The sequence below is a fragment of the Aquarana catesbeiana genome, linkage group LG04 (genome assembly GCF_042186555.1).
Source record: "Aquarana catesbeiana isolate 2022-GZ linkage group LG04, ASM4218655v1, whole genome shotgun sequence".
Classification (NCBI taxonomy): Eukaryota; Metazoa; Chordata; class Amphibia; order Anura; family Ranidae; genus Aquarana; species Aquarana catesbeiana.
Genome location: NC_133327.1, coordinates 376,182,988 through 376,201,552, shown reverse-complemented (window position 1 = coordinate 376,201,552; position 18,565 = coordinate 376,182,988). Strand labels below are relative to the sequence as shown.

Sequence of the window (18,565 nt, the reverse complement as noted above, 5' to 3'; positions counted from 1 at the left end):
AGAAAATATAAGTGGATACAAGCAAACATCTGTTGGGGCTGGCCATTACCTCATAGCCCCACCCAGGATAACCGGAGAGATCTGAAGCACCCTGAAATTAGGGTCTTTGTATCGTCTCTAGGAGGTGAACACGTTTACCTCAGAGGCTAGAGGAGGCGCACTGCGTCCACTTCGGTCCTCCCGCTGGGAAGAAACATTAACAGTGTAAACTAAACAGAACACCCGACAGATACAGTAATTAGGTTAGAACTAGCAAACCCATACTGAGACCCCGATACTGAGCAGTCTATTCATGTCGGTAGTGACTCCTTAGTCCGCTTGGAGTCTTGTGTCAGCCAGGCGGGTTGTAGAGGGCTTGCTGGAGGTGGACATTTCGATGGTGAGGAGGGTCCCTTATTGAGTGAAGGTGGTTGGATATCTTGCGATATCAGACCCAGATGAAGCAATAGGTGCTCACCCTCCATGAAAGACGAGAATCCAAAGCCTTTATTGTGATAAGAAAAGTTCAGGCAGCGTGGGAATGACCATCTGTAGGATATCTCTTTCTGTTGCAGGACTTGGAGGAGCGTTTTAAGTGATCTCCGTTTCTGCACCGTATAGGGTGAGAGGTTGGCAAAGACCTGGACTGTATGACCCTGTGCAGTGAGTTTATTAGCTGCTCTAAATCTTCTCATCACTTCCTCTCTGACAGAGTAAAAATGAGGCTTAACTGTAATGTCCCTGGGCAGGCCGTCTGAGTGAGGGGGTTGCAAGCGGTGTTCGGAAATGTCCGTAATGAGACCTTTGATGAGGGCCCGAACTGCTGGTTGGACCTCTTTCACTGATTCAGGGAGTCCCCTTATCCTGAAGTTATATCGTCTGGATCTATTTTCCAGGTCGTCAATTTTGGATAGCGCGGTTTCTGGCTACAGATTGATCAGCCTTTTTTTCAATGACTTCAATCCTCATGCCCAGTTGCTGCAGGTCCGTGTGAATGGAAGAAGTGATTTGGGCAGCGTTTAGCATCAAATTTCTGGACAGCATCTGGGAGAAGGCTGCCATCATAGAGGTAAAGTCAGTGGGTACGAGAGAGGTGTTGTAGGCCTCCCCCTCACAAGTGTTTAGGCCGGCTAAGGGATCATTCATAGGAGTCATAGAGAGCCCATCTATCGACCTCCCAGACAGCAATTCTGTGGATGTGGGGGAGGGTGCCACCATGTGTGGGAGACTCACTTTGCCCAGCGGGGACAGAGGATCTGTATCCTAGTCAGCTATGGACTTTTCTGCCTCAGTGTCTTTCCCTCGAGGAGCAGCGGGCACCATTTAGGCGTAGCTGAGCGGGCCAGCTGCAGAGTTCAGCTGGTGAGAGAGGTCCTTCCTGACCGAGCCAGTGGTCATCGGAGCAGTCTCGGTATGTTCCCCTCGTGATTAGGCATGGAGCGGGTCTCGGGCGAGTGTCCTGAAGGCTGCAGAGGGTGTTGATGGACCAGAGTGGCGCAGAACTTTAGAAGGTCGCGGCCATCTTGGGTGCTGCCACGCATGCGCCTAATAATAATAATTAAATGTGTGACCTTACACATCAGCATATGACACCAATTAAAGAAATTTCTCAAACAATGATTACAAACAAATAAATGTAAATACACTGGAGTTGATTTACCTAAACTGGAGAGCGCAAAATCTGGCACAGCTGTGCATGTGTCACATACCTTACAGCGGAGCCCGAAATAATGAGGATGGCCTCTTGCATGGTTCCGGTCCAAGCACCCCTGGTGGTGGGTACAGGGAGTGCGAGGGCAATGAAAGGGTGCAGGTGCCTGCAGTCAGGAGGCTGGAACTTGGAGATACAGGAAGAAGATAGCCGGGTTTTCAGGAACAAGGTCAGTCAGGCAGAGTAACAACAGGAACACAGGAACAAGCTGAAGACAATCCAGCACTGATGCTAGGCAGGCTCTCTGTTTATATAGGGTGCTGTGTGCCAGGATTCGCGCCAGCGTACGTAGCATATTAGCACATTGGCGCATGATCGTTAGCACATTAGCACCTTGGCACATGCGCGTTAGCACATTAGCGCTTTTGGCACTCGCGGTGCGCGTTAGCACGCTCGCGCATTCGCATAGAGGTGCCATTGTGCATGCCCACCCTGGATCTCATTTGTCTCTGGCTACGGTTCCGTGCATGCACATTGGCATTAGCAGAACGAGGATTGGCAGCTGCTGCACGGAGACGGGTGCTTGCTGTGTGAGTTCTCTGACATTATGGTAGCCAATCCGCTTCTAACTGGCGATCTTGACAGTTTTTTGGACCCATTTGGCTTAAGTGGATTGAAAATCTGGTAAGAGGCTTGAAAAGTCATGCGGGGGATACTCACTTTTTATAATTTTTACACTTTAAAGTCACATTTGCATGAATTTTGAAAGCACTATTTTAAGATTTTTGCTGGTATTGTGATTGTTTATGAATTTATGTATGATGGGTTACACATAATATTATTTATCAGCACTTTAGAAAAAATGATTTCACTCATAAGTATTTATTTATTTTATGCTTATTTATTCACGGATTCAACTTGTTTTTCACAATATTTGTGTCACAATAGTATAATAGATTTTTATCATTAGCATATTATTTTAGCACCACCTTTTTACCTATAGATAGTGGGTATTGCTATATGTGGCTAACATAGAGATCATTGATCCTAGTAATTATAGCTGTAGCAACCACTATCCAAAAGTTTTAATTTTATTTATGTTTACACAGACTTGCACATATTAAGTATTGATGATATTGCGCGAAATACATTCAATATCCACTTTTTATAATTGTTCCTAAAGCGCTGGACATTGTCTTGAATTTTTTACGGGCTGGATCACCAGGTGAAAAAAAAAAAGAAAAAAGCCTAAAAAAGGAAGCTAATGCAGACATCACATATAAGAATTGGTAAGCTACAGTTTAATAAATATTTGCTTTTGGGTTTAATATTGCTCTAAAATTTTTTTTTTTCTCAGGAGGGTGCATGTGATCAGCACAGGGCCAAGAGGATCAGGGGAGAATGAAAACTCCTCCTACAAGCTTTGCTAAGAACTTCTAGAAGTCACAAGACTGCTATATACTGCTGATGAGAAAAGGTATTTATCAGTTTATATTTACTAAAGTAATTGGATTTTCATGTTCTGTGTACTATGAGAGACCAGATATAGTGAATGCAGGTTCTGGATTTAGTAACACTTTAATAAAAACTGTGGACATAACACTCCAATGAAAATAATTTGTGTCACATTATATAATTTATGATGTTTATATACAGATACTCCTTGTTTAACAACGTAGCTGTTTAACGACTACTCGGACTTATGACTGGCTCTCTCCACTCTAACGGTGCGTATATACATTATTATTATGATTATACAGGATTTATATAGCGCCGACAGTTTACGCAGCGCTTTACAACATTAGGGCAGACAGTACAAGTACAATACAATTCAATACAGGAGGAATCAGAGGGCCCTGCTCGTTAGAGCTTACAATTTAGGAGGGAGGATAAAGTTATATAAAAGGTTAATAGGGGGGATGAGCTAATGGAGAAAATAGTGCAGTTGTTAGATGGAGGCAGGATAGGCTTCTCTGAAGAGGAAAGTTTTCAGGGATCGCCTAAAAGTGGATAAATTTGGAGACAGTCTGACAGATTGGGGTAGGGAATTCCAGAGCATGGGCGAGGCTCGGGAGAAGTCCTGGAGGCAGATTTGGGAAGAGGTGATGAGGGAGCTAGAGAGCAGGAGGTCTTGGGAGGAACGGAGACGGCGATTAGGTCGGTATTTTGAGACTAGGTTAGTGATGTAGCTGGGGGCAGAGTTGTGGATGGCTTTGTAACTTATTGTTAGTATTTTGAGTTTAATTCGTTGGGCGAGTGGTAGCCAATGGAGGGATTGGCAGAGAGAGGTAGCAGACACTGAGCGGTTTGTAAGGTGGATGAGTCTGGCAGCAGCATTCATGAAGGACTGAAGGGGGGATAGTCTATTTAAAGGTAAGCCAATGAGGAGGGAGTTGCAGTAGTCGAGGCGAGAGATAACCAGGGAGTGAATCAGGAGCTTTGTGGTTTCATTGGTTAGAAAGGGACGTAGTTTAGAGATGTTGCGGAGGTTGAGGCAGCAAGCTTTGGAAAGGCAATGAAATATACATAGGAAAATGGTAGAATCAACCTGCGCTAATGAGCAATGCGTGATAGAAAGGTATATATATACGAAAAGTGCAGCTGCAAATAAAACTCCAAATATCTATGAAGTGACAAACATATAAATAAACTTAATTGCGCTAGCAAAAAAAATAAATTTTTTTCTAGTAATGAAAAAAATTAAAAGTGCTTAGGAAACACAATGTATGTATAAATAGTGAATGCATGAAATACTTATGCAAAAGTGGAAAAATTATGTTAAAAGTCAATAATCATAGGCAAAAGCCACTTATAATCCGTCCATAATAATATGAATCATTTTAAACCAGAAAGAAGAAAGTCCGCTTCATGTGTTTCATCACCACACACTAAGGGCGTGGCCTCGCAGTGCTAGCCATCGCGTGTTCTGAAGAGTTTATTTGCACGGGCGTTCTGCCTTTGATTATGCCGGCTTTTTAACGATACTTTTTTATCTAGATCTTTTAATGTTCACTTGTGGTTTGCTTTAACCAAACCTAAGCACTTTTAATTTTTTTCATTACTAGAAAAAAATTTATTTTTTTTGCTAGCGCAATTAAGTTTATTTATAATGAAATATACATCCTTGTATTGTACAGTACAGTACGGAATTTTAATTTTTGTTCTGTACTTATGCAAATTAAAACAACGTTAATGAGCTGGAGTTTTGTGTTTAGACCTTTTTATCCTAATACAGTACAGTAGTTAAGAATGCTTAAAATATTGATTACTTGTGATTCCTCGTTTAACAACCAATTTGTTTAACGACCTGGTCATTGGAACGGAACCTGGTCGTTAAATGAAGAGTACCTATATAGTGTTTATATATAATAATGTTATATTTAATATATAATTTATGTGTTTGGCTTTGATGTTCAATATCACGCCATGCTCTCAGCCCTACCAGGACCATGTATTCTACTCTATTGAAGTCAATGGAAATTTGCTGACCTGCATTTGATGCGTGTTTCAAACAAAACAGGAAAACAAATGTCTGTGTATGAACAGCATTATTTCCACTATGAAATCAGTTAAAAAAATAATTTTACCTTTATAAAATACTTTATAAATAATATAGCCTATATCTGTACCTAAATTTAATAAATGTTTTCCAGACAAGTGAATCTGTGCTTGTTACTTCCTCCTGGATTCAATAAGCATTTACAAAATATGACATATACCCACTGAAGTGACTAGCATCAGGTGATACACAGAAATGAAAATGAAACAAATCCTCCAACATTCAAAGTGTACCATTTAAAAAGCATTTCTTAGCTCCAGAAGGCAGTGGACAGGGACCTGCCTTCACAGAGCATGTAACCTGAGACTTGAGTGAAGGGAATTAACGCACCTTCCTCTACACAGTCTCATAGGGAAATGTGTACAGCTGAGGCTGCCAATGACAGGCTGTGTACTAGAAGGAGGCAGGGCTATCTATCAGACATCTCTCCACAATTGTCTACATATAAAACAATTTTTGAGAGCCTGCAGTGCTACTGTTAGGCATCAAACCCACAGGAATGGTATTCCAGGCTCACAGGCTGGTCTAGCATATAGCAATGGCTACCCATCCCCACAGAGCATCTAAATGGAGAACCACCTCATTATATTAAATGGTTATTTAGAAAGGTAATTATTTAACAGTTTGACGCCCGCCCACCGTCAAATGACAGAGGGACGCCACAGCTTTCGTTCTGGGTGGACATCATATGACGGGGCACCAGAACGGCCACTCCCGCGTGCACGCAAGGGCACGCAGCATGGCGATCGCGGCCACTCCATGTTGCTAGGACACAGTGCGACCCTGATTTCTGTAAAGAGCCGCAGTCGCGTCTCTTTAACAATGTGATTGGCTGTGTTCAGACACAGCTGGTCACATGTAAACACAGAAATGCCGGTAATCGGCTCTAATTGCCTCACACTGACAGAGTGTGTGGTGAGGAAAGCTGATCAGCAGCGTCTCCTCGCAGGGGACATCCAGGCATGTAATCAGGGCACTGATCATCAGTTCCCTGATTACAATGCCAGCAATAAGTGCCCACAAGTGCCACCAATCAGTGCCCATTAGTGATGCCAGTCAGTGCTGGCTATCAGTGCTGCCCATCATTGCTGCCCATCAATGCCAATCAGTGCCACCCATCAATGCCCATCAGTGCCCATCAGCACCGCCCATCAGTGCCGCCTATTAGTGTCCACCAGTGCCACCTATCAGTGCCCACCAGTGCCACCTATAGGTGCCCACCAGTGCCATCCATCAGTGCCGCCTATCAGAGCTCATCAGTGCCACCTATTAGTGCCCATAAGTGTGACATATTAGTGCCTTCTCATCAGTGCCACCTAATCAATGCCCATAAGTGCCGCCTCATCAGTGCCCATAAGTGCCATCTCATCAGTGCCCATCAGTGCAGCCTATAAGTGCCCATCAGTGCTGCCTTCATCAGCGAACATCAGTGAAAGAGAAAAATTACTTATTTACAAAATTTACTGACAGAAACTAAGATTTCGGTATGAAAGGGGTCAAAGTGTGACAGCGGTGAAAGCTGAAAATTGGCCTGGGCAGGAAAGTGCCCTATAGGCAAGTGGTTAATGATGTCTAAAATAATTCTTGAAATAGAAACTGTCTCCAGAGATACTCTTATTTAATTATAGGTCTGGGAGCCACAGCTCTAGAGTTTTATCATCTTTTACTTGAAAAGATACCAAGGTGAATGCATAGCCACTCACACTTGAACTGCCTCTGTTATCTTGTCTCCTTGTCTATCATTAAATTTGCAATACAAGAAGATCAAAACCATTTGTTCCTGTTGTGGAAATATGTTTTTCTCTTATTGCTGTTTTACTCAGTTTCTAAATACCCACCTACAGTATATGCACAGATTTTGTGAATCCAGCATGACGACTGTGACAAGTGCTAGAATTATATGTCCTTGCTTTCTCAAGTAAAACCTTCAAAACTAAAAAGTCAAAGAACAAAACAAAACAATGAAAAAAAAAAAGAGAAACCTGTGACTCACATCTGTGTATGATGTTAAAATTTAAAAAACTTTAATGTTATGACCCGTACACACACATGGTCGGATTTTCTGACGGAAAATCTTCAATGGGAGCTTGTTGTCGGAAATTCTGACCGTGTGTAGGCTCCATCGGACATTTTCCATCGGAATTTCCGTCACACAAAATTTGAGATCTGGATCTCAAATTTTCCGACAACAAAATCCGTTGTCGTAAATTCCCATTGTGTGTACACAATTCCGATGCACAAAGTTCCACACATGCTTGGAATCAAACAGAAGAGCCACACTGGCTATTAAACTTTATTTTTCTTGGCTCGTCTTACGTGTTGTACGTCACCGCATTTTTGACGTTTGGAATTTCTGACATGATTTGTGTGACCGTGTGTATGCAAGACAGGTTTGAGCTAACTGTGAGGTCAGTGACAGTTTTTTTTATATTCTTTATTTTATTAGCTCACACAAAGTGGAAACAGTAATCATCAAAAAAAAAAAAAAAAAACATATTTTCAAAGGGCGTCAGGGAATTCCTGTGAGACGTCTGGCTCACAGAAATGCACATGTGCACAACATTCTCCACAGAATGGTAACCAGGCACGTGCATGCGTGCAGGAATGCGCATAGGAATGCAGGCACGAGGATAGGCTCACACACAATGCATGTCGGCACCAGACAGACTACTTAAAGATGCTCCTGGCCGTGCTCAAGTGCTGACTGGTCTTCAGTTGTTCCCTGTGTCCTGCGTTCTTCCAGTGTGTTCCTTTTGTTGATGACCTAGCTTGCTCCTGACCTAATCCCTGACCTAATCTCGGATTCTGCTCTTGACCTGTCACTTGTTCCTGACCCCGCTTGTTCCTGACATTGGTTCTGCTCATGATTCGGTACCTCTCTAGGTTACATAGTCCGTACGTGTTATCAATTACATAGGGACTGATGTTTGAATATTGCACACACCTTCGATCCAACCTGAGTGCACAATGGATTAAGGTTAATTGCAGTTGTATACCATAGATAGTAAAACTAACCAGTGATAGTAAAGAGAATCCTAAAGAAATCTTGCTCACCATGATGTAAGCAGGTTTTCAATATGGTGTGTAGAAGGTAGGGAGAGATTGTGTGAAGAATGCAGAAAAACTATTAAGGTATTTTAGAGAAAGAATAGGAAAATGGTGGGAAAGGGAGGGAAAAAATAAAGAGCAGGGGTGCTAAGTAAAGGAGAAAAAAGGGTTGAAGAAGGGGGTAGAAGTGGTAGGTAATTAAGGTGTGGAAGAGGATGGGGTAAATCCTACCCTATACCCATTGCTGGGACAAGGCTATTTGGTGCCCAAGGCGAAGATGGCAAACTGCGCCCCCCCCCCCCCCATTTTTAAGAAAGAATCAATGTCTTTTCAAAACAAGAATATACTTCATACGATACAAATTCAATTAGGTTTAATGCGATAGAAACAGAGTTCCCTCACACATTTTAATTATATGTACAGTCGGGTCCATAAATATTGGGACATTGACACAATTCTAATCTTTTTGGCACTATAAACCACCACAATGGATTCCACCACTGGTCCACAGTGGGAGAATTTCCCCTTCCATCTGGAATGTGTAGATGGGGGAATTGGAACTTTTTTTTTTTTTTCATTCAACCTAATAGTTGAATGAAAAAAGTGGTCAATGTATGGGCTGCCTAAGAGCTAAGACCAGCCATAGATAGTTTAACCTCTTGACATCTGCGCTATAGCTGAATGACGGCCACAGCGCTCCGGGAGGCCTCCCCTGTGCGTATGCCCTGCGCACTGTGATCACCGAGTCACTGAGACTCGGGTGATCACTGATCCGAGTAAGGGGCCGGTCCCGGCCCCTTACAATGTGATCAGCTGTCAGCCAATGACAGCTGATCACATGATCAAAACAAAAGCTCTGTGATCGTTTTTTTTTCTCCTCACGCTGACAGCGCGAGGAGAAAAAAAAGCTGATCACTGGCTCATCTGCAAGGGGCATCGGTCCTGAAGAGGAAGAGGCAATTATGCCTCATCTGTGCCACCTGCCATTGCCACCTCACAGTGCCCACCATTGCCACATATCAATGCCACCTAGCAGTGCTGCCTATCAGTGTAACTGATCAGTGACCATTATTGCCACCCATCAGTGCCCATCAGTGCCACCTCATCAACGTACATCAATGAAGGAGAAAAATTACCTGTTTTAAAATTTTATAACAAAATATAATAAAATATATATATATATATATTTTTTTACATTTTGTCTTTTTACATTTTTTTAACAATAAATAAAAACCGCAGAGGTGATCAAATACCACCAAAAGAAAGCTCTATTTGTGGGGAAAAAAAGATAAAAATTTCATTTGGGTACAGTGTTGTATGATCATGCAATTGTCATTCAAAATGCGTCAGCGCTGAAAGCTGAGAATTGGTCTGGATAGGAGGGGGGTTTAAGTGCCCAGCAAGCAAGTTGTTAAATCTCAGCTGTTTCAGCGAGAACTGGCTGAGATTTGAACCATTAATGGGCAGGCTGAATGTACCAAGTTGATCAATCAAATTGGGTACATCCAGCCCTGCCGGATTCTTATGATTATCACTAGCGGTTGCTATATCTGCTAGTGATAATCACTGTTTGTTGGGAGAATACAATTGCTCAGCGGAAGTTATTCCCCTGACTGTGCTAATGAGGGAATCAAATTTCTTCCCTGCAATCTGTGGTTGCTGGAAAGAAATTTGTACCATCTATTGCCAGGCTTGAAAGTGAAAGTTAGTGAATGTCTTGAAAGAACATGAGGGGGGGGAGACAGATGGGGGATGGAGATAAGGACAGTTCAGTGATCACTGTGTACTGCCGTGCACAGTTGCACACTCACCCAGGTCCAGGCTGGAAGATCAGGCATCTTTGGCACACAGAGGAATCTGCAGCTGCTGTTTTTATATTTCCCGCCCACACATCCCCTCACTTCAGCTACATCTGCACGTTGGGGATAGTGTGGGCGGGGCGGGAAGTCACTGGAGGAGCAGAGGTGGGAGGAAGAGGAGAGCTGTATTCCTCCCTGATCTCCTGTCAGTGGGGGGGGGTGATGTGTTCGCTGGGCTGTGTAAGTGTCACAGACACTACAGAGGTGCAGCCCCATCAGTCTCACAATTTACAGACTGATTCTCCTGTCCTACGGACGGGAGAAATCAGTCTGTTTTTTCACGGTTACTGAGATAGTGGGAGGTTGTCCGCCCCTCCCCCTGCTGGAACAGTCCTTCCTGAAGTTGCTCTCCTCCCTGCTAATGAGGATGCAGGGGGAGGGAGCAGTGGCAATGCGAGTGGCTCAAGCATTATGCTCAGAGTCGGCTAGCAGAAGGAGGGGGAGAAATCCGCCCCCTCTCACACTCCGCCCAGGGCACCCGCCCCCTCTCGCCCACCCCTTGTCCCGGCCCTGCCTATACCCATGGACCATTCCCCAGAATCTAGTCTTCAGGAGGTGTAGTTAACGCATTTTACATCAGAAAGTATGTCTAAGAGGACCTGATTGTGTGCATTCCTTGCGCCAGTTTTTCAGGGAGCTGAATGTTCCTTCTGGTGGACTGAGGTGTGATCAAGATTGTGGGAGTACTGAGTTCCATGGCCAGAGAGTGCTAGTTGTACTCTACACTTGCAGAGACCTTATTGTTTGACTGCTTGCATTTTTGACGGTGACTGCAGTTTCTAAAGTGATCCTGGTGATGGCTGCTTAATCCTATCTATATGTTTCTGGGGTTTTGTTTATATCAATGAAGGACAATGTACCGTACATTTATTTTTTCCCTCCCTTTTCCACCATTCTCCTATTCTCTACTAAAGTGATACACTTTTTTAAGCCTTGGAGCCTGAACTGTACATGGTATTTTAAGAGTCCTAAGCAGATGCATCAGCATTCATGCAAAGCTAATGAATCATACCCTTGCAAATGTGCTAAATGTTATATTCTGATATTTAAGTTGTCTTTGCCAGGACAAAAGTAAAATTCCCTCATAACCTAAGAACAGTGAATTCTAAGAGAAGTATTAGCCTAAGAACATTTGACCAGAAGTGAAATTAGCCTAAAATAACAGCCTAACAACATTTGACCAAAATAGCCTAAAACAAAAACCTAAGAACATTCATCCAGAAGAGAAAGAACCTACAACAATAGTCTAACAACATTTGACCAAAAAACCCCCCTAAAACAATAGCCTAATGCCCCGTTCACACGAGCGGAATTTCCATCAAAAAAAGTGTGATGGAAGCTTTTGGTCGGATATTCTGACTGTGTGTATGCTCCATCCAACTTTTTCTGTCTGAATTTCCGCCAGCAAAAGACTGAGAGCTGGTTCTCTATTTTTCCGATGGAAAAAGTTCTTGATGGAAATTTCGTTCGCCTGTATGCAATTCCGACGTGCAAAAAAAATGCTCGGAAACAATTCGACGCATGCTTGGAAGCATTGAACTTCATTTTCTCGGCTCATCGTAGTGTTGTATGTCACCACTTTCTTGACGGTCGAAAGTTCAGAGAACTTTTGTGTGACCGTGCGTATGCAAGCCAAGCTTGAGCGGAATTCCGTCGGAAAAACCATCCAAGATTTTTCCGACGGAAATTCCGCTCGTGTGTACGGGGCAAAAGAACATTCAACCAGAAGACATATAGCATAAAAACATTTACAATGGAATGTTGTATGCTATTTTTCTGTTCACTCAATAAAAATTTATGAAACAAAAAAAAAAAACATAAGATGAGAAGAAAAAAAAACATTAAGAACTTTTGATTTCGTTCCTTTTGCACAATAGCCACAGCTTTATACATTGTGCAAAAAATCCAGAAAACAAATGGACAAATGCTGGTTAATTCGCACAGAACAAGTGTACATGCAGTTTTTCTGGATGACTATCTCTGTCATTTTTCTTTTTTTTTTTTTTTTTTAATAAGTGCAACAATTTTACAACAGTTTTACACAATTAACATCTGCTGGAGTAGAATATATTTCATGTAATAATTCTTTTAACAATCACATAGGGAAGTCCTTTTTTGGCTCATAAAAGGTTGGTCGTGGAGTGTTCAGAGTTTTCTGGAATCAGGGGGCTAGGGGTTCACAAACATAGGATTATTTCTGATCTCTTTGAAATCAGTCAGATGGGACAATATCCATTTTTAATTATGTCTGTGCCTTATGCCTTCATTACAGCATACCTCCCAATTTTCTAAGGTAAGAAAGAAGGATACCTTTTGGCACAAAGTATGAAGACAAAGGACAAAGAACAAACAAGCCATCACCATTCACAGATTATCTAGAATTGATACTCAAAGTATGATTGGTTAAACTGGCAAGTATTTTGTCAACATTGCTTTTTTTCTTTATGCTCCTTTTTCAATATGAGGTTGGATAAAACATTTTTGGTTCCAAATGAATGACAGTCTCTTCAAAGGAGGGACAGTTATGCATCAGTCTTACTGCATTGTATTTTAATATGAATGCTAGCCAAATTCCATAAATGACTTATCATTAAGTATATTTTGAGTGATATTTCTGTAAAACAGCTTTGTTAGGATTATGGATCCCTTAGAAGGCACTGAACTCATGTTTAAGCATGGAGGCAACGGGCAAGACAAGGCTCAATAAGCCAGTATTATGTCTTTCTCACAATACGAGACAAGACAGAATTCTGTGTTCCACCGCTGATAAAATGGAGTCCAGCCATCATGATTGTTTTGTGAATATTGCATGAGACTGTGGTCCCCACACGGCCAGCTGCAGCTTCAAAGCATCCCATTGACCTAGATTCAACAGCAGATTAGTGTCTGCTCCGGCCTGCACTGCCATCTCCACACAGGGAGCCTGATTTTATCTTCTCTGACTGTACTTGCACGCTATTCTGACCCACATTGCAGCACAGGGCTAAAAAAGAAAAAGCAAGAAGATGCACACATATGACTTCCAACAGAATAACAGATTAAAACTGCTATTTTAGTGCATTTGCTGTTCACAAAGAATGGCTTGTGATTATGATGGAAGGAGAAGGAATGTTTTGTTTTCACACCTCAGCTTTGTGTTAAAACTCCTGTCATTTTTTTTTCCCTTGGGAATGTATACTTCGTTCTCAACAAAATATAACACTGTTTATATCTCTTTGGATGTATCCTATTAAGGTCACATGCCACACAGTAGAGACAGTTGCAAATGAAGTCCTTGAAAATGTTTTGGACAAAGAATTTTAACAGCAATTCCCCAAAAGACAATGTTACTCTAGATACATGTCTACGTTCAATGCAAAAAGCAACAGAACAATTGATTTAATGGGCTTTGGATGAAAATTACTTTTTTTGTGATTTTGTCAGTTTAGAACAGGCATTCAGTCTTACCAATATAACTTAAATGTTATTACTCACATATATTTTGAAGATACTGCCAACCCAAAGGTGCACTTCATTGCAGTGCAAACCAGTCATCTCTGTGGTGACAGCAAATGTCAATGTCTACTGACCGATGTGGTCACTATAGAGATCGATAATGTCTACAATAATTTAGAAGCATTTTTCAGTTATGTTGCAGTGAAAATCACCATGAATACACTGAAGTTACTTTATTGACCCCAATCAGTGTATGAATGCCCACATTTAGGGCTTCGGACACGCTTTTTTAAAGCTCTTTAAATGCCAGTCAAAGCTCCTGTCACTAAATAAAATGGTTAGCTTACAGTCCCGTTTACACCTTGTGCTTGCATTGCTTAGGCTTTGTTTAAAAAATCATATCCCATGTCGCTTTAGTGTTGCTTCAAAGCATCTTCAAAGCCTCCATAGACGTCTATGACAAAGCTCGATTGAGCCCTGGTTCACACTGGAGCTTTTGACATGCAATGTCAAATCAGCGGCAATTGCCATCAATGGCACCATCCTAATTGGTGCGACGCCGCATCTGCAGTGCTGCACCGATTTCAAAAAGTAGTTTCTGTACTACTTTTTGCAATTTCGGGCTGCAATTTACATAGATGTCTCTGAAATCGCGTCCGAAATCGGGACTGACGAGAGTAAAATGAACTTGCACGGCTTTATTCTCGCAGCTCAGTGTGAACCTGGGCTGAAGCACCTGCAGCTTTTGAGAGGCTTTATTTCAGCTTTAGCTTTGCTTTGTTTTGGAGGTATTGCAGGTATAAGATATCAAAACACACAAACAGGCATCTGCCAATCTTTATTAAAGCTTCAAAAAAGCATCATCGTAGTACTGCTGAAGCATCCTTGAAGCATCAAAAACACATTAAAAAAGCACGTTAAAACGGTAGGCGCTTTAATGTGTGTTGAAGTTGAAGCAAGTGTAAAAGGAACTTGTATTAGAAGGAAAATGGAGGCTGCAATGGTCTACTTCATTTTGTTAAAATTCTAGCATACTCACATACTCAAAGTGGAACTTTAGTCAGAAAATGAAGTCCTTCTAGATCACTTCAGGCTGGCTCCTTTTGCAGGTATAGTTATGTAAATCATTAAAAATAAGTGCCTAAACTGTTTAAAATCCAATAATACACTGTCTCACCCTGCTCTGCTTATAGTCAGTTGCTCTCCATTTTTAGGCATTTTGAGGCACTGTTGAATTTGTAGAGACCGATCTGCTGACAGCCTTAAAGCGGAATTAAACCCTCTTATCCTTTACAGCCAAGTAAGCTGCTTCTGTTTTATCTGTAAATGCCATGGTGCTGCACATGTGATTAGTTATGGCACCAGTTATTTGAAGATTTAACAGTTTAGTTGGGGAAGCACATAAATGTGACAGTTAGCAATCCTGACATTCCAAGAATGTAACTTTTTTGAAGCTGTTAGGTTTAGTTCCGCTTTATGATTTACTTCTGCTCAGGGGCTCTTGCTTCAGCTAAATGGCAGCCTCCAGCAAGAAGAAACAGGAGCAATGCTGGAGGCAATTTACAAAACACACTCATTTTGGAAGCGTAATTATTAATGTGGAATGTATGTTCTTTGCTAAAGAACATTATTTTATATCAAGTTGTTACAGGTAAAGTTCTGCTTCAACTATTTTTGTAGTCATTTCATTAACTTCAAACAATTATGCAGATCTGGATTTTTTATTTTTACTCTGACTTTTGTGCAGCATGCACTTTCGAGGTCAGTAGCATACATTGTATTGAAGTAAAAAAAACAGCATGGCAGCCAGTTAGTATACTTGAAAAAAGAGCAGTAGTGGCAGCTTCTAGGTTTCTCTTAGCACAGGTTTTCTTTACACATCACCCCCTGAAAAGAATAAGCTATGTGCTTTATTTGTCTGTTAATTTGTATAGCAGTGACATACTCCAAAAAGCTCTACGAAGAACATATTTAATAAAGAAATTCTCATAAGTCCATTTGAAGGAGTATCCTATGATTGAGTGTCCCCAGCAATTTGTTTCACCACCATAGAAACAGATACTAAGGGCTATTGTTATAGGAGCCAGTTTAGGTATGACAGCACACTATCCTTATCCACACAAAATGCACCAAGGCCACTCAGATATTTGCTTTTTTTATAGACTATTTTCTTCAGAATCACATGTACAGTGTAAAATAGACCATGGCAATGAGCATATTTAGATGAATTGATATTAATGGCTGCCAAGCACTATCATAGTCTACTTACAGCTACAAAGCATTTAAAGCAAAGTGCCCCAACGATATGCCTGTAAAAGATATGTAAATATTTCCTCTCCTGCTGACTGCACTTCCTAATACCACTCTGTTTAAGAGAATTCTTCCTCTGAATTCTATTCACAACTGACACTTCCAGTGTCCATTTTTCTCTTGCTGCATCCTGTGGTTCCTTCCTTCGGCCTTCATGTCACTACAGCACCACTACATTTCACCAACAGAGTGGCATTCAGCAAGAGAGATAAGTATTTACTCTTTTCTCAGATTGCTTTCTGGGCATTTTTATTTGTTTGATAGAGTTAGGTTTAAAATGAATGAAGATTTTAAACTACACATAAAAGTTCAAGCCCTTTCTGTTGCTATCCACACTTGCTGTCAGACAACCACCAATGCATATTTGCCAAGTTTTAAGTTGGCTTAGCCAGTTGCTCGCTTATAGTGGTGACAGTCACATGTGCAGATGAAATAGTGTTCACTTAGAGTTGTGCTGGAGCAGCCACATTTATTTCTATGTTGCACTTAGAAAAAATGTACCTATGCTGCCAGATACATTAAATAATAACATTACAGAGTGGAAAAATTATGGAATCATTTATACAAGTATACAGCTCTCGGCCCCATTATTTATTTTTTTCAAGTGCATCATGCTAACATGTACAGTAAAATTATGAAATGACAGCAAGCTCTAAATGTGCTGGAAAAATAACTATTGTAATAATTATTAAAAAATTATCTGTCATCAAATTGCTTGTATAGGCAATTACAAATGAAATGGAATCTGAGATAGCCAATACTTTTTATTTCTTTAATTGACACATTTATAAGGCTGAAAAAATGTAAGTTTATTTTAATTAGAAACGGTCTTAGGATGAAAGTTTGTTGGCTGGTAGCTGATGTTTAAATGCTCACTGACATGCTGGGTTGTCACTTTACACATCTTAAGACCCTTTTACATGTATGCATTATAATGTGCATGTTGCGCTGCATCAAAACATGCTACTTGCCATCCTATTATTTCCAATTGGTCTGGTTCATATACTGTATACTGTATGCATTGAGAAGTGTTGTGGAAAACAGTTCAAATAAGCTCTTTGACCTATGAACCCAGGCGCCCATAGTAATCAATAAGAATATTTGAAAATGCATGGCACATGCAGAGTTACTATGACATGCCACTGAGCACTCAATTCTATTAAACAAACAACTAAAACACATATAAATGAAATGAAATAAAAAATGAAATTGTTAATTGAAAAATGCATGAATAAGGAAGCATGTAGATGGAAAGCCAGCCTAAGGCTCTGTCCACACCAATGGAATCATACTGGAGTTTATTGAATCATACATGAATTTTGAGTATGGACTAATTTGGAGTTTATTGAATCATATATGTGTTTTATTGCACATATTTAAACTTTATGAATTGATTGAGTTTTGGAAAATTTATGAGACTACATGGGATAAGCGCTCCTCAATTTTTTTTATGGTCTAGTTAGCACAGTTTATTTAGCATATACACAAATCAGAGCATGCAGCTATCCTCAAAACACACCTTTTGGCACTTTGCATGGGTGTTTATGTTTTTTAATGTTTTTTTTTTTTTTTTTTTATGCATCTAGGTACATTAAGAGCATCTGCATGTTATACAGAACATTAACACAAGAGACAACACACAAAAAAACTAATGTTAATGTGCGTATGGAGGAGCTCAGCTATGAGGAAAGATTAGAGGAACTGAATTTATTCACTCTTGAGAAGAGGAGATTAAGGGGGGATATGATCACCATGTATAAATATATAAGGGGTCCATATAGTGAACTTGGTGTTGAGTTATTCACTTTACGGTCAACACTGAGGACAAGGGGGCACTCTTTACGTCTAGAGGAAAAGAGATTTCATCTCCAAATACGGAAAAGTTTCTTCACAGTAAGAGCTGTGAAAATGTGGAATAGACCAGAGGTGGTTCTGGTCAGCTCAGTAGATTGCTTTAGGAAAGGCCTGGATTCATTCCTAAATGTACATAATATAACTGGGTATTAACATTTACAGGTAAAGTTGATCCAGGGAAAATCAGAGAAGATATATATATATATATATATATTTTATTGAATGCATCATTTTGGTATAAATTAATGAATAAATTTGTAGTAGGTGTAGTGATATTCAGGGCCAACACTGACTGCTTAATTCTGGCCCAACATGACGTAGCATAGATCTGGGAGCTGGAAGAAAATAGTGCAAGACCTCTGAAAAATGTCTCAGATAAGTAAATACTGTTCCCTCTTACTACTAACAAAAGGGGGACACTGACCATCAATGGGGTCATAAACCTCTGACCAACCAACACTGGTGGGACAGATTACCAACATTTATGTGAGAAATAACCCGTGAGCACCAATACTTCAAACAACACACAACACGACCACCAATTTTTCAAAGAGCACTTAGCATTGACTACCAATGTAGGGGGGCAGTTACTCATAAGCAGTGGTGGCCCCTCATGCAGGGCGTATGGGTGCCGCCCCCACAATTCATGCAACCAGGCCCTAATCTGCATGCAGGGCACCGTACACATGGATTTCAATGGCTTTTTTTTTTTGGAAGCACATGATTAGAGCCTGAGGCTCTAATTGGCTTCAAAAATGGTGGGCTCCGGGCTCAGGAAGCTGGTCCTAAGAACCCATTGGTTGGATTTTAGGACTCCTGATTGGCCGGGAGGAGACCGCTGGGACTCGGAGGCCGGGACTTGGGGAGAGA

At 41.0% G+C, this 18,565-nt stretch overlaps 1 long non-coding RNA gene across 1 annotated transcript; it reads left to right on the top strand.

The window, feature by feature from the left end:
- The first annotated feature begins 2,984 nt into the window (after positions 1 to 2,984).
- LOC141141521 (uncharacterized) lies at positions 2,985 to 12,492 on the top strand. The gene is made up of 3 exons (XR_012244114.1): positions 2,985 to 3,107; positions 3,287 to 3,357; positions 12,369 to 12,492. It is a non-coding gene; the product is annotated as an uncharacterized lncRNA (long non-coding RNA).
- The last annotated feature ends 6,073 nt before the right edge of the window (positions 12,493 to 18,565 follow it).